We start from the raw sequence: 24076 nt of genomic DNA on the forward strand, positions 1-24076 counted from the left end.
CGGGCTTAAGAAAAGTGTGAGAAAATCCTAATTGGGCTAGGAGTGTCGTGGGCTCGAGGAAGGAGGGAAATTAGGGTTTGAAACCCTAATAACCCTTGTTGGCCCACATATTATGGATTTTTTCTCTGGTTTTTAATCTGATTAATGAGTGATTAACGAGATTAATTGCTTGATCTTGGCTTGGGCTAGAAATAAGAAAAGAAAAAAAAAGAGAACCCTAGCCCATGTGTTTGTGTGCGCTGGTTTTGGTGCATGGAGAGGGGGGAAAACCTCGTTTTCTTTCACAAACACAACTTGAAGCCTCACCAAACACTTTCACGTGAAAACTCAGCAAAGAAAAAGAGAAGAAAGAAGAGAGAAAGAAAGAGAAAAAACTGAGAGAGAAAGAGAGGAAGCGAGAGAGAGAGCGTGAGGGATAGCGAGAGAGAAAGGAGTGATCGAGTGGGAGGGAAGAAGAGAGACTTGGACAGCAGCTTGTTGGAGTCTCTTTCTCATCAAAACCTTTTCTTTTCCATCAAGTTTGATCAAGGTAAGGGCTGGTTTAGGAAAAGTGTAGATGCTTAGGATGTTGCCATGAAAATCCTTGAGAAAAGATGTATTCTTGCATGTTTTTGCATGAGTTTCGTGAACATGTTTGTTGCTGTACATTGATGCCGTGAAAACCATGATGTGTAACCTTTATTTGATGTATCTAGTATGGCCCTATGATCATAATTAACAATCACATGTTAGTTGTTATTTTGGTCTTGGTTTTTTCACATGTTTTTGACATGAAGGTTGATGATTGTTGGATCTGATTTTTCTGGATGAATATGGCTAATGTTGTGGCTGGACTTATGCTTGTGATGTTGAAGGGAAAGAAAGAAAGAAAAAAATACAAACCCTAGGACTCATATTGGGTTCAGCCGAACCCTACTTCAGGGGGTTCTGGGCGTTTCTTTCTTTCGTTTCATGCACAACTTCGTCTGATGCCTTGTTCGATGAGTTTGCTATGATATATGTGTTGATATGCATGAGAACATGATTATGAGTATTGGTACAATATCAATAATGCCTGACTGAGATAATGTTACAAGAGTCGCTCATCCAGCTGTAATTCCCATTGGTGCTGTGAATTTTTATTGTCGTTTGTATCATTATTCGACGTTAAAATTTGTTAAGACTCTAGGTTGACTAATTAGAGCCATGAACAAAGAGAATCGAGAACTAAATCGCTTGCAAGTAAAATGTGAATTAATATGGAACATAGGTCTAGTTAAGACTGTGGACCATGAGAACGATGGTGTCGTTATAGACAAACGGTTACTTGCACGCGAGGGTGTTGGATTGACTTTATGTCATCCTGAGAATTAAGGGTTGTACTGTGTGTCCCCTTGGAATTGACTGCGCGTCTCCCCGTGAACTGAGGGTTGTACTGAGTGTCCCCTCCGAGAATTGTGCATCTGCGGATGTTCGAGATTGCCCAAGGTGTTGCGATGGTTGTGTGAATGGTGAGGATCGTTAGTCTGACCAAATACTTAGGTGGCTAACTGTTATATAAATCCTATTAAAGTAAAGAGATACTATGTGAAGTAAATCGTTATATTTATGTTTGGTTTGTAACCTGACCCGTACTTGTTTGTTTTGTGTTATTTGGGGGGGGGGGTAGATGGTTCTGACGAAGACCACAACGTCGATCCACTCCTGGAAACTGACGTTGTCTGATGAGGAGAAAGATTCGGCTTGGACGACCGACACGTCCGGAGTCCGACGAATCTATGTCGGCGACGCAAGGCTTACAGGTAGGGATGTGCATGGAAATGTCGTGGAGAGACAACGTATGACGGGAGGAGTCATCACGATGCCTTATCCACCTCCACGTTACTTTTACCCGAAGGACGAAGGCTCTCAAGTAGCATCAGTGGAAAGTGATCCTTCCGAAGGAGCAGCGGTCGAGACCCAGCGACCAATAGAGCATATCATAGTTCCAATACAGATCCAAGCTGAGGAACCAAAGCATGATGACAAGTCAGAGATGAATGGGCGAGTACCTGATGCACCGGTTTGGTGGGGTGACATGGAGGCTTGCTGTGTATTCAGTCAGTTTGAGGCTCCGCCACTTGAGTCTCTACCATTCCGTCTAAGAAGCATCGTCAGATCAGAGGTTGCTTCGAGAAGGAGATCATTGAGATTTCCAGTGAAGATGGGGGTAGGGATTGAGAGTTTTTCTATTTTGGGGACTTGAGAGCTATGCATCGAACTTAATTATTTACTTATTCTGTCAGACTATATTATGGTTTTGTTATTTCATTTCAGATGTAATGAGTTTACGGTTTTGTACTTGAACAACTTCACACGTGGGTGTGATTACTGTTTCTTTTATTTAACTGCAAACGTTATTTCAGTTATCGACGCTTTATATTTATACGTTTGAGTTCAACTATAAATGATTCGAGAATAATGTTTAAGAGTTTTTCGTAAAATGAACCTTTGTCACTAATTAAAGATTAATAATTTAATCGACGAAAATTGTTTACAAAAATGAGACGTTTGGTTTACTGTGTGACACTCGAGAAATCAGGGCGTTACACATAGAGAACAAATCGATGCACTAGGCTAGAGAGCAAGGAGGAGGATTGTATATGGCCAATTGAAGGTTGGAGGAGGATGGGTCAAATGTAACTGGGGTTACGGGAAGTGGTTCAGAAATGGGTGCATCGGATGCAATGACCATTTCAGAAGCAGTTTCAACTGGGATTTCAGAGGAGGTAGGAATAGGTTCTGAAGTAGGAACCTCAAAATCAATGGGAACAACTGAAGTAGAAACTTCAAAAGTTACAGGGACGGTGGAGGTAGGAACTTCAGAAGTTGTGGGTACTTCAGAAATCAGAAGTAATGGGCTCTTCGGTAGTAGCTTCAGAAGTGTATACTTCAGAAGTGGTTGTTTCAGAAGCAGATAAAGTGGGCATCTCTTCAAAGTGACATTGTGTAACACCCCGATTTCGGTGGCGTCACTTTAGTAACCAAAAATAAACTTAATGCAGAAAAACGTGAATATTTTTTTTTTTGATAATAACTAAGACAATACTGAATTAAATAAAACCCAAATGCGAAAAGCAATAAACCTAATATACAATATATATAACAGCCCCCGCTGTAAGTAGCAACCTCGTCACGAGTAACCTCCAGTGACGGAAAGAAAAGTGTAACGCCCGTAGGCAATATGTACAAACCAAATATAAAGGTGAAGTGTCCGCAACACCATCCCTCAAAACTGAGAATAAGCTGACCCAATGGTCTGAAAATAAGACCTCCTAAGTCCAACCAACTCTCTGTGATTCCCGTAAAGAAACCACACAAAAAGCTATAGGCGGGAAACTACCCTGTCCCCAAAGAAACAAATGAAGCAATGACTGTCAGAGCTAAGACTCTACTCCTACACTAATCCTATCTCGAGGAGCTCACACCAGCACTCAAAACTACGTGCTAGCATGATCGTCGTCTGAATCAGAATCCAGAACGACCAAGTCTACAAACACTACCCTACCTCCCCTCGCAACAGCAATGCGCTCCGGTGTTGGGCTAACGAGCTTAGGGCCCGAACCCTGATCATCAATGATCGCAACGGAGGGTGAACTGGAGTCTGAAGACGTCACGTCCACTGGCTCCTCCTCTGAGGGATCCTCCTCGTCTGAAGATAATGGTGGTGGTGGTCCTCCTGCTCCTGGTCCGCAATGCACGCCTGGCGGCAGGTTGAAACTGACGGAGCACCTCCTCAACACTCCCTCTACCAAGAGTCCTCCCCTATCAACCCTATCCTCCCTGATCCTCCCGGAATAGGTCGCGCGATGGCTAGCGGGGTCTACCACCCACGATCCGGGGTCATCCTGGTCAATCATCTCGTATCTAATCCCCCCCGAAGGGTGGACCATTGTGAACCAGTCCGCAATGGACATCTGACAAAAGGCGTTGTCCGCCAAAACACACACAGAAGACGCGAGGGTCAACTCCAAAGAATTACGTAATTAATAGCACCGATAGATACAGATAATATAATAGCCACTTAGGCTTATAGCTAGGGATAACATCCTAGGGTTGCATATTCCATAATGAACATAACAGCAATAATAACAATTAACATGTTCCAAATAGGATTAACAAATAACAATCACATTCAACAACTAAATTAGTATGCATGTTGCATGATATGCAATGCAGGTTAACCCAGTCAACCAATATGCATTCCGGAACGGATGGACATCAACGGATCAGCCCTAGCACCAGCCACGGTGGGACCATTTCGGCCCGCGTGCCTCTTACTCCAACAACAATGGTAGTCAGATCAGCCGTAACCCGTAGGTCTGCCATTTCGGTCTGCTACAAGAGACGTCTACAAACGCTCTTACACGGCATTCCGGGTCTTATGACCATTTTGGAAACCGACGAGGTCCAGAGTACGTCCTGTGTTAATACCTCATTAATGTTGCATGAATGCAGGATGATTAGTCAAACAACGTCTCCGATCTCACTAGACACGTCGCCACGTGTTCTAGCTAAATTAAAGTCTCTAAAAGCTTACCCTAAGGTAACAGTCGATTCTGCGACAAAAGACACATCTTCACAACAACACATAACTCATGATGATCTCCAAATCATCCGACTCATCTCAATCCGATGGTCAAAAGTGCTCAACGAGCAAGAGTATCAACATACTCGGGAACTATCAATTCCCCGGACTTATCCCCAGGATAGCCCAACCACACAGCTGCTCCAACAGCACAAGAGCATCAACAAACTCAAAACACAGCTGCTCCAACAGCACAAGAGCATCAACATACTCAAAACACAGCTGCTCCAACAGCACCAGAACATCAACATACTCAACACTTCTCAACACTTGGATCCGACGACACTTCTCGTTTTCCAAAACTAAGATTTGCATCCTAAGCTTCCTTTCGAGTTTATTATCATTAATTGAAGATTTAGAGGTTGTTTAATGTCTTATGAGTTTTCTTTACAAAATATTATCCTTTTAGTCTTATCGCCAATCCTATAAGTTCTCGGGATCTCCAAATCCCCAACTGACTCCAGAGAATGTCTCGATCCATAAAAACACCATAACAAGGCCCGAATCTCATTCGTCCTATCAAACTTCCTCAAAACTCTCAAAATAAAATCGGCATGACCTGCCCGCTATTCTCACTACACAGAATCTCAGATTTCATTGCAAAAGCATAATTAACTCAGCACAATCAATCAACATGTCATATATCAACATTTTAAGCAATAACCACATAGCACTTAGCATATAAGGCATGCATCACACATCCTAAATTACCCAATTAGCACTTAGCATGTAATTCACTCTCATAAACATTCAGTAGATGAATCATCTACATTGTCAGCCGAAGCCTCAGAAAACATTTTTCCAATCTAACACAAACAAGTGCATAAACAGTAAACAATGTCGAAAGCATCGACCCTAAGCATTAACTAGAGATTCAGTGAGTAGCCCTCACCTGTAGGTTCTCCAGAGTGATCTTCGAACTCTTCCTCACAAGCAAAGCGTTGCTCCTCAGGAAATTCCTCAAAAGCACCTTTAAAGTAAAACCACAGAATTCTATCAAAATCTATCGGAAACTAAGCTACCAATATTTACTAAGGTTACCCGAAGTAGTACATACTCCGAGGTACGATAATCTAGCGCGAAAGGACAAGTTTTTGAAAAAGGAATTTTCCCCCTCACCCCCTTATAGGTTCGGCCACTTTTGGTAATTGTAGGGTTCGATTTTTCTTCGATCAAACTTGGTTCCTATGCTATCATTAGTAGTAACTAAGGGTATTCTAAACTCGGAAAAATTATCGGATCAAAAACTGTCGCAGGGGTATTTTGGTCATGATTTTTAACTTAGAATTTCAAAACTGAAATCCCAAAAAGCAAATTTGACAGGGACGTCACTAACGACGTTTATGACAACTAATCCTACTAGCACTAAGCTAAGGCGATAGTTTTCAGCCTAAAGGTTGAAGCTTTACTCCAAAAATGGGTATTTAAGGCATAAATTGATTCCGGCGGAATTCTGGCGACATAACGGAAAAACTAATCCGGCAGAAGTGATCTTGGGCATGTAAGGAAGATGTTTAGAATCAAAAATGAAATATTCAGGATAGTTTTGCAAAAACCTCAAAACTATCAGCTCAGAAAAGTCTAGAGAAAAGCTATGGAAAAAGCGATCAGAGGTAAGGATTAGCGACTATACCTCGAAACCTTGAAGTAGCAACTGATTAATCAACGATCAAGCAAGGATTGAACAAAATCTCTTCTTCTCCCTCCTCTAGCAAACTCGCGGCCTCTTGGGAAGAAATGGGTAAGATTTTTGTGATTTTCTCATCTTTCTTGCTATATATAGAGGTTGGCAAAACGCGGTAAAATGAAAGTTTCGCGAATCTGATTTTTCTGGCTTCATACTCCGTGAATTATAAGATAGGTTTTGGCAAAAGAAATCCAAAACTATAAAAAGGTCTCCTTGTATTTTTGGCGACTAATGCATAATCGGTATAAAACTATTTTACCCGATAAGTTGCTTTTTGCATCGGATGTCGGAATAGAAAACTTCCTTCTGAAGAAAGATTGAAATCGTCGAGAGAAATGGGTGTACGCGTGTGGAATCTTCATTTGATGTTCCGAATAGAAAAAATCTTCATTGTCGGGTGATTCTAAGGTTTTGAAATACCAGGGTTTCGGTTTCGGCAAACTTCCGATGATTGGAATCAGACGTTCGTAGATCCTAGAGTTTCGCCTCGAAACGTTTGTGATATATGGAAAAAGAGAAGTTCTAACATTTCTCTGAAGATTTTTGGAATTAACTTCCATCGTGCCTAAAAGTGAAAACTAGCTATATACTAGGGTTTCTGACCTAGGTTTACGCGTGTAACGATCGTGCTATAACTTTTATCGAGTTCGATACAATCCTTTGACTTTTCCTGAACTTTCTCCTTCATAAATTTATTTCATTTGGTAAACTCTAGTTCAGGTTTCCCTTCACGATACATCAACCCTAATCGTGAATAGGATTCTATTCACTTAGCATAAGTTTAAAAACTTGGGCCTTACATTACTACCCTCCAAAAAGAAAGTTTCGACCTCGAAACTTAAGGGTTAGTAAAAAGTTCTGGATACTGTTCTTGAATTTTCTCCTTCAGCTCCCATGTCGCATCACCGGTGTCTTTGTTCCAAATGACCTTCACTAACTCGATCTCTTTTCCTCTCAACTGTTTTATCCTGGTGTCACCAATGCTAATTGGCGGTGTCTCGAAAGACAAATCATCCTTCAACTCAATGTCATCCAGTTCGATAACATGTGTCGGATCCGCAATATACTTCCTCAGTTGTGACACGTGGAATACGTCATGAATGTTCGATAGAAATGGAGGTAGTGCAATCTGATAAGCGACTGGTCCAATTCGACGAGTGATCTGATAAGGTCCAATAAACTTCGGCGTAAGCTTCTTTGACTTGATTGCTCGACCAACTCCCGTCGTCTGAGTCACTCGCAGAAATACATGGTCTCCCTCTTCGAATTCTAGAGTTCTGCGTCTTTGATCTGCATAACTCTTCTGTCTACTCTGAGAAGTCCTCATCTTCTCTCTGATCTGCTTGATCTTCTCAGTCGTCTGTTGCAGAAGCTCCGGTCCTACTAACAGATTTTCTTCGTTTTGATACCAACATAGAGGTGTTCTACACTTGCGGCCATACAAAGCCTCATACGGTGCTATACCAATGCTCGTATGAAAACTGTTGTTGTATGTGAACTCAATCAATGGTAATAAGGTATCCCAACTGCCCTTGTTGTCTAACACGCAAGCGCGTAGCAAATCTTCCAATGACTGGATTGTCCTCTCAGTCTGTCCATCAGTCTGCGGATGATAAGCAGAACTTAGTCTCAGCCTCGTTCCCAAAGCCTCTTGAAGAGCTCCCCAAAAATGTGATGTAAACTTCGGGTCTCGATCGGATACAATACTGGTCGGTACTCCATGAAGTCGTACAATCTCGGATATATATATCTCTGACATTTTCTCCACGTTGTACGTAGTCCTCACAGGTACAAAATGAGCCGACTTTGTCAATCGATCCACGATTACCCAAATAGAATCATATCCTTTCTGAGTTCTTGGCAAAGCCACGACGAAATCCATCGATATGCTATCCCATTTCCATTCTGGTACATCCAAGCTTTGTAGCATACCTGAAGATTTATGATGTTCCACCTTTGCCTTCTGACATGTCAAACATGCAGCTACATACTCAGCCACTTGCCTTTTCATTGCTGGCCACCAAAAATTCACCTTCAAGTCCTGATACATCTTTTTCATTCCAGGATGAATGCTTAACTTGCTCTTGTGACCCTCATCCATAATCAATCTTCTCAAGTCAGGGTTGTTAGGTACACAAACCCTATCCTTACACCGTAGGATATTGTCACTTCCTACCTTGAATTCCGGGTCTTTACCTTGACTTACCAAATTCCTTTTCCCGAGCAGAAACTCATCTTGTAACTGTTGGTCTCGGATTTCTTCCATCAATCCATTGGTAATTCTGATCATTCCGAACTTCAGCTCTCCTTCGGACAATCTCACATCTAAGCTCAAGTCTCGGAATTGTTCCAGCAGTTGCAGCTCTCTCACCATCATCGACGAGATATGCATCTTCCTGCTCAAGGCATCAGCAACAACGTTCGCCTTTCCAGGATGATATTGCAGAGTGAACTCGTAATCTTTGAGAAATTCCATCCACCGACGCTGTCTCATGTTCAGCTCCTTCTGCTCAAATAAATACTTCAAGCTCTTATGATCACTGAATATGGTGAAATTGCATCCATATAAGTGATGTCTCCAAATCTTCAGCGCCAATACGATGGCAGCTAGCTCTAAGTCATGAGTTGGATAATTCTTCTCATGCACCTTCAGTTGTCTTGAAGCATAAGCAACCACCTTCCGATGTTGCATCAGCACACATCCCAAACCTTGATGCGAAGCATCACAGTATACCTCATAAGGTTCCTCTGGTTGCGGTAAGACGAGTACAGGTGACGTCGTCAACCGTTCCTTCATCGTCTGAAAACTAGTTTCGCACGCTTCAGTCCATGCAAAAGGTTGGTCCTTCCTCGTAAGTTGAGTCAACGGTCCAACAATCTTCGCGAAATTCTCGATGAAACGGCGATAATATCCCGCCAAACCAACAAAACTCCTGATCTCAGTCACTGTCTTTGGTCGTTCCCATGACAATACGGTCTCTACCTTTGCTGGGTCCACAGCTATACCCTCCTTAGAGATCACATGGCCTAAGAATTTTACCTCTTCGAGCCAAAATTCGCACTTAGAAGGATTGGCGTACAACTCCTTCTCCCTCAGCACTTGTAACACCTGACGCAAGTGCTCCTCATGGTCCTCAGCATTCTTTGAGTAGATCAGAATATCGTCGATAAACACCACGACGAATCGATCCAGGAATGTATGGAAAGTCATATTCATGTAAGCCATGAATATTGCTGGTGCATTTGTCACCCCAAATGGCATCACTAAGTACTCATAGTGTCCATAACGGGTTCTGAATGCCGTCTTCTGGATATCCTCGGTCTTGACTCTGATTTGATGATAACCCGACTTCAGGTCGATCTTCGAGAATATTGCAGCTCCTCGCAGTTGATCCATCAAATCATCAATTCTAGGTAACGGATACCTATTCTTGACAGTTACCTTGTTCAATTGTCGGTAGTCGACACATAACCTTGATTTTCCGTCCTTCTTCTTCACCAATAAGACTGGCGCTCCCCAAGGTGAAACACTTGGTCGAATAAATCCCTTCGACAAAAGATCTTCTAGTTGGGACTTCAATTCCACTAGCTCCGCAGGTGCCATACGATATGGTGCAATCGAAATCGGCCCTGTTCCCGGTACGATGTCTATAGCAAACTCAATGTCGCGTACAGGCGGCAGTCCAGGTACATCGCCAGGAAAAACATCCGTGAATTCTTTCACCACTGGAATACTATGAACTCCCGGATTCCCTTTACTCTCCAAGCTCAGCAGAACGGAATACTCTTGAGATCCCTCGTTCAAAGAGACGCCAATGTGATTGGCAGATAGATACTCAGAAAGATCCGAGTCAGGAAATACCACTCTCTTTCGGTTGCAGTCCAAAAGACAATGATAGCGGGACAACCAATCCATTCCTAGGATAACATCTAGGTTCTTAAGAGTGAGGCATACTAGGTTAGCATGGTAGATCCTATTGTTATAGGTTATCGGACAATACATGCATGCTGAATTAGCAAGTAGAGTCTTGGCAGGAGTAGTAACTATCAGATCGAAGCTCAAAGCAGTAATAGGAAGTCTTAATCTGATCGCACAATCTCTAGAGATAAAAGAATGCGTTGCACCGGAATCAAAAAGTACGGATAGGAGGTTACCATCAATCTCGCAGTCGCCTCTAATCAGTCCATCGACCCCCTCAGCATCTTCACCATCCATGGTGTAGACTCTCGCCTTTGCAGCAGGATGCTTCCCTCGAGCAGTGTTGACGGTTGGTTCCGCCTTTGGTAGCCTGCACTGTGCAGCAGTATGCCCCAATTTGTTACAGTTGTAGCATTGGGGTCTCGTGTCGGGACAAGCACGAGCGTAATGCCCTGGCTTCCCACACTTGAAGCAAGTCAACTCCCTGTTCTGAGTCTGATCTCCAGAACCACCAGCAGCACCCACCATGGGCCTGTAAGATCCTGAAGCAAACCCTCTACCAGCAGGACGCTGATACGGCCTCCTGTTTTGAAATTTCCCTTTGCCTTGAAAGTTTGGAGAGCCTGACCTCATCGGCCCTCCAGTTCCAGCACGGTTCAACCTCCTATTCTTCATCAGCTCCACTTCTGTGGCCTTCTCAACCAACGACTGGAAGCGCATGATTCCTAATGGCCTCACCGAGTCCTCGATATCAGGCCTTAGTCCATTAACAAAACGCTTGCACATGTAGCGTTCATCAACGTGATCGTTGAAAAATTGGAAATGCTTTGCCAAAGATTCCAACTTGGAAGCAAATTCTGGTACAGACATACCTCCTTGTCGGAGTGTCAGAAACTGTGCCTCCCGCTCATCCCGAGCACTAGTTGGAAAATACTTTTCCAAGAACGCAGTTCGAAAGGAGTTCCAGTTGATCTCCTCATGGTTGGCTTCCATGATCCCCCTGGTGCCTTTCCACCAGTACTCGGCATCACCGAGTAGTAGATATGTTGCCATGCCCAGCTTGGCACCCTCAACAGTCTGCAGAACGCCGAAAATCTTCTCGATTTCCTGGATCCAGAGATCCGCTGCGTCTGGGTCAGTACCACCAGGGAACTTTGGTGGGTTTTGCCTCCTGAAGTCATTGAGGCCTTTGTTCTGGTCGAGAATTACCTCTCTTTGACGTTGATGCTGTTCACGTGCCTCCTCAGCAGCACGTCTCATCGCATTATCGTTTGCTTGCGCGGTCACCACTTGGGCCATAGTGGCCATCATCTCAGCTAATTGGTTAGTGTTCACCATGTTCTGTTAAGTTTAAACAAACAGTTAGTACTCATCATAAGATAACATCTAACCTAACTATACAATATGATTAAGCACTAACTTCAATCAATTTTAAGCGAAAAATCGCTTGCAGACAATCAATTTTCACTCTTTGCAGAGTCACACAACCTAGCAGAGAAGACCTATTCCCCAAAGACTCCCGAAAGACTCGACAAGCTCTGATACCACAATGTAACACTCCGATTTCGGTGGCGTCACTTTAGTAACCAAAAATAAACTTAATGCAGAAAAACGTGAATATTTTTTTTTTTGATAATAACTAAGACAATACTGAATTAACTAAAACCCAAATGCGAAAAGCAATAAAACTAATATACAATATATATAACAGCCCCCGCTGTAAGTAGCAACCTCGTCACGAGTAACCTCCAGTGACGGAAAGAAAAGTGTAACGCCCGTAGGAAATATGTACAAACCAAATATAAAGGTGAAGTGTCCGCAACACCATCCCTCAAAACTGAGAATAAGCTGACCCAATGGTCTGAAAATAAGACCTCCTAAGTCCAACCAACTCTCTGTGATTCCCGTAAAGAAACCACACAAAAAGCTATAGGCGGGAAACTACCCTGTCCCCAAAGAAACAAATGAAGCAATGACTGTCAGAGCTAAGACTCTACTCCTACACTAATCCTATCTCGAGGAGCTCACACCAGCACTCAAAACTACGTGCTAGCATGATCGTCGTCTGAATCAGAATCCAGAACGACCAAGTCTACAAACACTACCCTACCTCCCCTCGCAACAGCAATGCGCTCCGGTGTTGGGCTAACGGGCTTAGGGCCCGAACCCTGATCATCAATGATCGCAACGGAGGGTGAACTGGAGTTTGAAGACGTCACGCCCACTGGCTCCTCCTCTGAGGGATCCTCCTCGTCTGAAGATAATGGTGGTGGTGGTCCTCCTGCTCCTGGTCCGCAATGCACGCCTGGCGGCAGGTTGAAACTGACGGAGCACCTCCTCAACACTCCCTCTACCAAGAGTCCTCCCCTATCAACCCTATCCTCCATGATCCTCCCGGAATAGGTCGCTGATGGCTAGCGGGGTCTACCACCCACGAACCGGGGTCATCTTGGTCAATCATCTCGTATCTAATCCCCCCCCGAAGGGTGGACCATTGTGAACCAGTCCGCAATGGACATCTGACAAAAGGCGTTGTCCGCCAAAACACACACAGAAGACGCGAGGGTCAACTCCAAAGAATTACGTAATTAATAGCACCGATAGATACAGATAATATAATAGCCACTTAGGCTTATAGCTAGGGATAACATCCTAGGGTTGCATATTCCATAATGAACATAACAGCAATAATAACAATTAACATGTTCCAAATAGGATTAACAAATAACAATCACATTCGACAACTAAATTAGTATGCATGTTGCATGATATGCAATGCAGGTTAACCCAGTCAACCAATATGCATTCCGGAACGGATGGACATCAACGGATCAGCCCTAGCACCAGCCACGGCGGGACCATTTCGGCCCGCGTGCCTCTTACTCCAACAACAACGGTAGTCAGATCAGCCGTAACCCGTAGGTCTGCCATTTCGGTCTGCTACAAGAGACGTCTACAAACGCTCTTACACGGCATTCCGGGTCTTATGACCATTTTGGAAACCGACGAGGTCCAGAGTACGTCCTGTGTTAATACCTCATTAATGTTGCATGAATGCAGGATGATTAGTCAAACAACGTCTCCGATCTCACTCGACACGTCGCCACGTGTTCTAGCTAAATTAAAGTCTCTAAAAGCTTACCCTAAGGTAATAGTCGATTCTGCGACAAAAGACACATCTTCACAACAACACATAACTCATGATGATCTCCAAATCATCCGACTCATCTCAATCCGATGGTCAAAACTGCTCAACGAGCAAGAGTATCAACATACTCGGGAACTATCAATTCCCCGGACTTATCCCCAGGATAGCCCAACCACACAGCTGCTCCAACAGCACAAGAGCATCAACATACTCAAAACACAGCTGCTCCAACAGCACAAGAGCATCAACATACTCAAAACACAGCTGCTCCAACAGCACCAGAACATCAACATACTCAACACTTCTCAACACTTGGATCCGACGACACTTCTCGTTTTCCAAAACTAAGATTTGCATCCTAAGCTTCCTTTCGAGTTTATTATCATTAATTGAAGATTTAGAGGTTGTTTAATGTCTTATGAGTTTTCTTTACAAAATATTATCCTTTTAGTCTTATCGCCAATCCTATAAGTTCTCGGGATCTCCAAATCCCCAACTGACTCCAGAGAATGTCTCGATCCATAAAAACACCATAACAAGGCCCGAATCTCATTCGTCCTATCAAACTTCCTCAAAACTCTCAAAATAAAATCGGCATGACCTGCCCGCTATTCTCACTACACAGAATCTCAGATTTCATTGCAAAAGCATAATTAACTCAGCACAATCAATCAACATGTCATATATCAACATTTTAAGCAATAACCACATAGCACTTAGCATATAAGGCATGCATCACACATCCTAAATTACCCAATTAGCACTTAGCATGTAATTCACTCTCATAAACATTCAGTAGATGAATCATCTACATTGTCAGTCGAAGCCTCAGAAAACATTTTTCCAATCAAACACAAACAAGTGCATAAACAGTAAACAATGTCGAAAGCATCGACCCTAAGCATTAACTAGAGATTCAGTGAGTAGCCCTCACCTGTAGGTTCTCCAGAGTGATCTTCGAACTCTTCCTCACAAGCAAAGCGTTGCTCCTCAGGAAATTCCTCAAAAGCACCTTTAAAGTAAAACCACAGAATTCTATCAAAATCTATCGGAAACTAAGCTACCAATATTTACTAAGGTTACCCGAAGTAGTACATACTCCGAGGTACGATAATCTAGCGCGAAAGGACAAGTTTTTGAAAAAGGAATTTTCCCCCTCACCCCCTTATAGGTTCGGCCACTTTTGGTAATTGTAGGGTTCGATTTTTCTTCGATCAAACTTGGTTCCTATGCTATCATTAGTAGTAACTAAGGGTATTCTAAACTCGGAAAAATTATCGGATCAAAAACTGTCGCAGGGGTATTTTGGTCATGATTTTTAACTTAGAATTTCAAAACTGAAATCCCAAAAAGCAAATTTGACAGGGACGTCACTAACGACGTTTATGACAACTAATCCTACTAGCACTAAGCTAAGGCGATAGTTTTCAGCCTAAAGGTTGAAGCTTTACTCCAAAAATGGGTATTTAAGGCATAAATTGATTCCGGCGGAATTCTGGCGACATAACGGAAAAACTAATCCGGCAGAAGTGATCTTGGGCATGTAAGGAAGATGTTTAGAATCAAAAATGAAATATTCAGGATAGTTTTGCAAAAACCTCAAAACTATCAGCTCAGAAAAGTCTAGAGAAAAGCTATGGAAAAAGCGATCAGAGGTAAGGATTAGCGACTATACCTCGAAACCTTGAAGTAGCAACTGATTAATCAACGATCAAGCAAGGATTGAACAAAATCTCTTCTTCTCCCTCCTCTAGCAAACTCGCGGCCTCTTGGGAAGAAATGGGTAAGATTTTTGTGATTTTCTCATCTTTCTTGCTATATATAGAGGTTGGCAAAACGCGGTAAAATGAAAGTTTCGCGAATCTGATTTTTCTGGCTTCATACTCCGTGAATTATAAGATAGGTTTTGGCAAAAGAAATCCAAAACTATAAAAAGGTCTCCTTGTATTTTTGGCGACTAATGCATAATCGGTATAAAACTATTTTACCCGATAAGTTGCTTTTTGCATCGGATGTCGGAATAGAAAACTTCCTTCTGAAGAAAGATTGAAATCGTCGAGAGAAATGGGTGTACGCGTGTGGAATCTTCATTTGATGTTCCGAATAGAAAAAGTCTTCATTGTCGGGTGATTCTAAGGTTTTGAAATACCAGGGTTTCGGTTTCGGAAAACTTCCGATGATTGGAATCAGACGTTCGTAGATCCTAGAGTTTCGCCTCGAAACGTTTGTGATATATGGAAAAAGAGAAGTTCTAACATTTCTCTGAAGATTTTTGGAATTAACTTCCATCGTGCCTAAAAGTGAAAACTAGCTATATACTAGGGTTTCTGACCTAGGTTTACGCGTGTAACGATCGTGCTATAACTTTTATCGACTTCGATACAATCCTTTGACTTTTCCTGAACTTTCTCCTTCATAAATTTATTTCATTTGTTAAACTCTAGTTCAGGTTTCCCTTCACGATACATCAACCCTAATCGTGAATAGGATTCTATTCACTTAGCATAAGTTTAAAAACTTGGGCCTTACACATTGTGTCTTCCTCGTGGCTCGTGGAGCCAAAGGGGGAGCCAATCGACACACCTTCCACTTGTTTGGGTGCGTCCACTTCCTCTTGTGGATATCGCGTGCAACCTTTGGTTCACGTGATGGAGGAGGACATTGCCACCGACGTGGTTGACTTGGAGACAAGCTTGACTAGGGTAGTGCGTAGGACTGTGAGGAGAGAGGTTCTGGATTTGGATGTCGACGTGATAGCTATGGATTCCGACACCGAGGAAGACTACACTAGTGAGGAGGTGGAAAAGGGTTGGGAGATGCTTCTTCGGGTGACTGTGTTAGGTGTATGTAGTCGTAGCTTTGATTCGTCATTTGTACATTTTGGGACAGGGTAGGTTCCCCACATTTTGCTTTTTGTGTGGTTCTCTGTATGGGGATCATAAGGAGTAGTCGGACGTTAGGAGGTCTGGAGGTGGCCGTTTTGGGCTGACTCTCCCGAACTTTGGAGGATTGTATTTATAACTCTTACTCTTGGATCACTGGATGTGTATATTTTGTCTTCGGGCGTACTTCTGTCACTTCCAGGTACTTGTGGCACTTATAGTTACAGAAGGGGTTGTATATATATATATATATATATATATATATATATGGTATATCAGGTTATGTCTTAAGTTATGAGTTAAATCCTTGTTTGGACAAGTCTTGTTTAAAAAGAAAAAATAATACTTGCATTTTTCACACTTAGTTTTAGAAAATATTACTATTGTGACTACCCGAAAGTCAGGGTGTTACACGAACCAATCGAATCAAGTTGGGCGACGAATCAGTGACGATAAAACAACAGCAATGAAGCTGCGGCGATAAGCCACCAAGCGTCGATGAAGCATCTCTTCTTACAGTTGTCATTCGAACAATATCGACATGCTGAACAATTGAAACTTATGATGAAGGCTAATCCTAAAAATTTCAAATACTTAAATATCAAACCCAGCGAAATATCTGGGTACCATATTCGCAAAAAAAAAAAAATTGGCATATATAAATAAATGTGTGCACGATTATTCTATTTTTATTATTTCATTTTAAATTGTGGAGACTTTTGAAAAAATCAATATCACATGAATTTTATGGCTCGTTTAGTGGTCACGATAAGATAAGAGCAGGATATGATAGAGAGTTGGATAAAGTCATAATAAGATAAGAGCACGATAGACTCTTAGTATGTAGGAGAGTGTTATGAAAAGAATGTGTTACTGGCCTTTATCCTTTTCGAACATTATCCACGTACGGGATAATGTTATTTTCACACCTCTATTTGAGGTGGAATGAGGTGGAAGGAGGAGAGAGATAGGAAGAAAAGAAAAAGTAAGAGAGAGAAAGTATGAGATGAAATATATGATAAGATGAGAGAGATAGAGATAAAAATATGTGGAAATAAAGTGTTTAAAAAATGATGTGTGTATATATCATTGTTGTGCTGAAAGTTTCCTCTAAAACCCATTCTATTAGTTGAAGGGTTGAGCATTATATTCCTGCAAATCCAGCTATGAACTTTTCGGGCTACATAGCATTACTCATTGTTTAAACATTAAATAAACATTCTGGTAGCTCAAAGGTTCTCAAAATTTATTAAATAAAACACATGAAAGAAAATCCAAACTTATTTATGTACTTTCCCACACTACCAGCATTCCAGCTCCATAAGTCTAAGCCATCCCGTGTCTTCTTTATTAACTTGCTAGCTATATCTTGAAACTTAGAAAATGATGTTTTGTGCACCACATCCAGAAAACGGTTGCAAAAACGTTAAAGGCTTTGCTCTCCAAGTCCTACAAGGGAGATGGTTCATGATGCTTGCATCATTTATGATCATGGCAGTATCAGGAGCTAGCTACATGTTCAGCCTCTACTCCAGAGAAATCAAGTTCGCTCTCGGGTATGACCAATCCACTCTCAATTTGTTAAGCTTCTTCAAGGACGTGGGTTCCAACATAGGCATTCTCTCTGGTCTAATCAATGAGGTAACGCCTCCTTGGGTTGTGTTATCAATGGGTGCTGTTCTAAATTTTTTTGGGTTTTTCATGATTTGGCTTGCTGTGGCCAAAAAAATTGCAAATCCCCGCGTGTGGCACCTGTGCTTGTACATCGTTATTGGAAGCAATTCTCATTGTTTTACCAACACTGCAGTTATGGTGACCAGCGTAAAGAATTTCCCGGGCATCCGCGGCATTGTATTAGGCATTTTGGGTGGGTATCTTAGTTTGAGTGCAATAATCATCACTCAACTGTACTATGCCTTCTTTATAAATGACTCCCAATCTATGATTTTGATCATGGCATGTCTACCAACAGCTACTGCTTTGATTCTCCTACCAGTTATAAAGAACAACAAGAGTATTCAACAGAAAAATGACTCCAAAGTTTTCTATAGGTTCACCTACTTGGTACTAGCTCTTGCAGGGTTCCTCATGATTATGATCATTTTGCAAATATCTTTCAACTTCACCCAGAGTGAGTATTATGCCACTACCACTGTGATGCTTCTCTTGTTTACCCTTCCACTTGCTGTTGTTATTGTGGAAGACTGCAAGATTTGGAAGAGCAAACAGGAACTTAACAATTGTGAAAATCCTCGGAGACCCGTGGATATAACAACAAAATCTAATGAATTGAAGTCTGAACAAACTATCCCCTAAAGGACTTTCCTGTTGGAAAAATATTTTGAGGCACCCAGAAAGAGGTGAGGATCATACAGTACTTCAAGCCATTTTTAGCCTTGATATGGTTATTCTTTTCTTTGCTACTGTATGTGGATTTGGTAGCAACCTGACTTTGTACAATAACTTGAGTCAGATTGGGAAGTCCTTAGGATATCCTGCATATACTATAACCACATTTGTCTCCCTTATGTCCATTTGGATTTTTCTCGGTAAAATTGCACAAGGGGTGCTCTCAGAATTTATGATAACAAAACTGAAACTCCCTAGGCCTCTCATGTTCACGATTGTCCATGTATTGTCTTGTATTGGTCACCTTTTAATTGCTTTCAATGTTCCAAATGGTCTATACGCAGCCTCAATTGTTATTGGGTTTTGCTATGGAGCAAGCTGGCCAATAATTAATTCCATCATATCTGAATTGTTTAGTCTTAAACATTACTCAACATTGTACAATGTTGGGACAGTAGCAAGTCCAATTGGGTCATACTTACTCAATGTGAAGGTCGCAGGGTATCTGTATGACAGGGAGGCTAGAAGGCAAATGGCAGCATTGGGGCTACAAAGAAAGCCAGGAGAGGAATTGAACTGCAATGGGAGTGACTGCTACAAATTGGCTTATATCATAATCACTGCAGTTTGCTTATTTGGGGCGCTTGTGTCATTCATTTTGGTGCTTAGGACCAGACAGTTCTACAAAACTGACATATACAAGAAATTCACAGAAGAACCTAGGACTGCTGAAACTAAAATGGTTATCCCTGGAAAAGATTGAACAACTTACTGCAACTGAAATGGTTATCTCTTACACTCACTGCAGATGTAAGGTTTTAGGGGAAACTGTGTTGTCCTTTACTAGTATAGTTTACTCGTTAATGTGTTGCGTATAAAAAATGTATTCATACCTCTTCTACTGCTACAATAGTGAGAGATAACCTCACGACACCAGGCATCAGAGCTGATGGTACGTGTCTGATTACCCGTGCAGATGAGACTTACATTTAAGGGGAGATTATTGAAGCTTCAAGTGTAATAAAAAATAAAAGTGAATAAACAAGTTCATATCGGATGAAAAAGAAAGTGCTCTACAATAAATGATAGAGCTCATACTCAAAATGGTGTGACGTCCTTTGTTTGTGTAGTTAAATCTTTGTCCAATGTAGTTTGTATATAAAAATATATACATACCACCGACCGCAGCCTCTATGAAAGAGTGGAGGTTATTGTAGCAATCTCAGTTCTTATCCCCTACCACAACCTCTAATTTACCTTTTTTTCTAGTTTCTATATTTATGACATCAAGTCATGTATTATATCTATCATTTCGCTTCTTTTAAAACTACTTATTTAAAACGTATACACTCATAGGGCCTGCATCAAAATGGTTCCTAACTTCTTGCGGCTATGTTTCTTTTTCTATCGAAAGGCCTCATTTAGCCTTAACCCTGACTCCAACGCTAACTTGTATTAGTTAGCATTGGTTAAATCAAAGAAAAATTCATTTTAGATGTCAAAACTTAAAAGTCCTCCACTTAAAGTTAGATTCGGCCTAGCAACTTTACTTAGCATTAACTTTCCTTGAATTCGAGTCGGCTTAGGCCGAAAGTAATTTTACCGACCAAATTTGCATCCAGCCACAATTCATTACTGAAGGTATGAAAAACACTAGAAGAGGGGGGGGGGTTGAGTAGTGTGTTGCAATGAAAACGTTTCCTTTAAGATTTCACGTAAGTCTCTCAGTATCAAAGAATAAAGGTGCAAAGGGTAAAGAGAGAAGTACACAATGATTTTATCCTGGTTCACTTGAACAAATCCTTAAGCTACCTCCAGTCCACCCGTTAAGGTGATTTCTTCTTTCGTTGAATGAAGGAAATCCACTAATCAAAGGTTGTTACAACTGCACTAGCACAACTTGCTACGTGACTAACACACCTACGAACTAGCAACCACTAAGACACACAAGTCTTAGTCTTCTCAAGGATCCTGACCTAACCGGACCCTTAAGGAATTACAAACAGTATGATCAAAGTTTGGGTTTACAAAGAGTGCTTCTAAAACAAGCAAGGTGTAAACAGATTTAGAACAATGAAGAAAATGATTGTTAAGGTGTTAGCTGATAGTAATTTGATTGCAATAAGTTTCTTAGTCATTTCTTCCTTTCTTCAGCCTTTAAATACTCCAAGCCTTGAGTGATATTTCCGTTGTGAAATTCTATCTGTTGGAGAGTAATTCTTGTAATTCTTGATCGTACAATGTCTGATCCTCGTTAGGTGGCGGTCAAGATAGTACACTGCGCTTGTACTATTTGATAGTGACCCTTGCCTTTGCATTTGACTTCTGATCTTCAGAGGCGCTTCATATTGGAACTTGTGAAACTTCTAATCAGAGTCACGAGGTTGCTTGGATCTTCAAAACTTCAAGTCTTCAGCATCTGGACCATTCACTTCAGAACTTCTGGTCTTCAAAGTAGAAGCACTTGGTCTTCAGAACCATGTTTCTTTGGGTCTTCAGAATCTTCAAGTTTTCAGAGTCTTTGACCGTCAACTCAGAACTTCTAGTCTTCAGCACTTGATCTTCAGAACCCAATATCAGAGCTTCATCTTCAGAACATGAAGGAATGTTCTATCGTTCATTAGAACGTAGTGAGTGCAGAAGCGGATTATTGGTCAATCTTTGGTCTTTGACTTCTGATGAATTCCACTTTTAATCATAATCGGAATCTGTTTGTCAAACAAATAAAACACAAACGTTAGAGTACCAAAGTTGTTCATACACAAAATATATACTTGTTATCATCAAAACCTAGAGATGTACGACAGAACCAAATCTTAGTCTTACTATTAGCGTCTGACTTGACCGAAGCTACTATCATCGGCCTACCGATGTAATTTGAAATTTGCCTGGCCTATGTAGTCAACATATGAATTAGCATCGATTAGCCGAGTCTAATTTTCATAAAATCTACGCGGGTTCATCCTTAAAAGATTCTTTGCCAGGAGCGTGGTGAGAGGGAAACTAGAGCTAACTCACAGCGGTGAGTCTTTCTACATGACCCATGCTAGATAAATCCCATCAAACCTCGCACGAAGGAGTACCTCTTCTTCATGTCCCTTGTCTGAGGAACTACCTTTGATGAGTGTGAAACTAAGGTTAAGTTACAAAGCTTAGTTCCTCTGTACAATCCAAACCAATAATTCCCATCGATTCTGAATTGTAGATGTACTTCCTCTTTAAGGCCCATCATATATGAGTCCCTAGTTTTCATTAGCGCGACACCGGGTATAGGTCACAAAGATTAGTTCTTCGAAAGGACCAATGTAAATTAACGCCCACCGAGATGAGGTTGAAGGACTACCTCCTCTTCAAGTCTCTCGTCCAATGAACTACCTCGGATGAGCACGACACCAATGCTTAGTTACAACACTTATGCACCATAGAACGAGATTCGTATTCCAATTTAACTTTATCCTTCATGGAGCGCACAAGGAGGATTCTACTCACAACGCTGACAGTGACCACCAAATGACTTTAACTTCAAGCAACTCTTCCTTCCTTGAGGAAATGTGCTTCTTAAAGGATACTTTAGTCTGCTTACCAGTCATGTATGCCGTGAGAACATTTCTCCACCTCTACACTCTTCAATCCAAGAAGCACATCTTTTTAGCTAAACAATTCAACCAATTTTCACTGATATGACTCAGTCTACGGTGCCACAAAGAAGCCTCCACATCCATGGAATTGACAATGTCGCTAGCAGCCAATGCTATTGTCTAATACAGTTTAGTAATTTTCTCATTTTTCTCCACAACCAAGTCCTCGTGAGTTTCCATTTCCCTAAAACAACTTGATTGTCATAACCACCATCATCAAGCAAATGCAAAGAGATCAAATTGAAACGAACATCTGGAGCATGTTTGACTCCTCTAAACAACAGTTGAACCCTCGTGTTGGCATGCATGAAAGCATCACAAATATCAACTATCTTAGACACTTCATCATTACCCATCTTCAACACCTCAAAGTCACCAGAAGTGTAAGATATGAATAGCTTATTCCTTGGTGTAACATGCATTATAATACCACTACCAATTACCCACATGCTCTCATATGATATAAGATTAACTGAATCATGGTCACAGAGAATAATAAGATTATCACAAGTACCAGTAATAACACGATCATCATCACCCTGATCCTTCTCTTTCTACTTATCCTTTTTGTCATTGCTTTTCCTTTTCTACCAAAAACAATTCTTTTGTGACAATAATGACACTCCAAGTTATCGTATCTTAGCTTGATCTTACTTCTGCTCTTCTCTCTATCACTTTTCTCTTCCTTTCCCTGATTTCTCCCTGTATTTTCAGTGACAAGCATCTTAGAATGAGATGAAGTACCTTATTTTTTTCTTCTCTTCTCTTCATTAAGTACACTACCCTTTACATTTTCCAAAGGGGCAACATGATAAGAGGATGACTTTGAAATGGAAACCTGAAATTTTTCCTAAGAATATGGTAAAGTATTCAGTTTTCGTAATCCTAAGACTTCATCATCAAACTTGATACTCATTCTTGACAATAGATCTAGAAGCCCTTGAAAATCATTCAAGTGATAAAAAATAGAAGTCCCCTCCTTGTACCACAAATTTATCAAGGTATTCAAAAAATCTAATTTATTATTCACTGATTTAGAAGCATGCAAAGATTGAATACTCTTCCACAAGGATTTTGTATTTTCCTCATAAGAAGTGTGTTTATAAACTATAAAAAAAAATTATTGTGTTGCTAATTGCTTGGAAATTGTTACATGACTAAAAGATCACATGTTTGGTCTCCATGAGCTTGCTAGTGATTTCATGGATCTTCATCTCCTCTTAGCGCTTCATTGCGACACCCGTCTTCAACATGTGCTTAGGGATGCTAATAAGTCTAACAACTTCCTTGTTGCGATGGGAGCACGCTTGCAAAGTGCTTATATAGATTTTCTTGATCCTTCTGAGGGTATTGGGGAGTGTCTTATAGAAATGGGGTAGTCTTGTTGTTTGTTGTTTATATAGTAAACAAGGAATTCATGAAGGTCTTTGCGAGGGGTAAGTGTGTTAAGTATTCATCTGCTGTTATTAACAAGTATTTGCCTGAAGAGGATGTTAGTATGAATGCTCACAAAGAAAAATATTGTTGGGCAAGTGAAGACTTGGCCCAAGAAAGGTCTCCTTTCTAGTGGAAGCCTAAGTGTGACGTATGCAATTATGAACAGGATTAGTGCAGCGAATTAGGCACCTACAGATAATACTTTTGGGATCATTGTGCAGTTGGCTAAGTTTATTTTTCTCACACGAACAAAGGTCAAGCTTGATTTTGGTGCTTATGTGTTTGACCAAACAATGAAGCATGTTGACACCTTTTTTGTGAAGCTGCCAATAGCCTCTCCATGTCTGTTTACTGATATCATTTTGAGTGAAATCAAGCAAACTACCCATTTAAGATAAAGCCGAGAAAGA

General features: G+C 41.2%; 1 pseudogene; it reads left to right on the top strand.

Annotated features, from left to right (window-relative positions):
• Positions 1-17553: 17553 nt before the first annotated feature.
• On the top strand, positions 17554-19677 carry LOC130735354 (protein NUCLEAR FUSION DEFECTIVE 4-like; annotated as a pseudogene).
• The last annotated feature ends 4399 nt before the right edge of the window (positions 19678-24076 follow it).

The sequence above is a fragment of the Lotus japonicus genome, chromosome 2, assembly GCF_012489685.1.
Source record: "Lotus japonicus ecotype B-129 chromosome 2, LjGifu_v1.2".
Lineage (NCBI taxonomy): Eukaryota > Viridiplantae > Streptophyta > Magnoliopsida > Fabales > Fabaceae > Lotus > Lotus japonicus.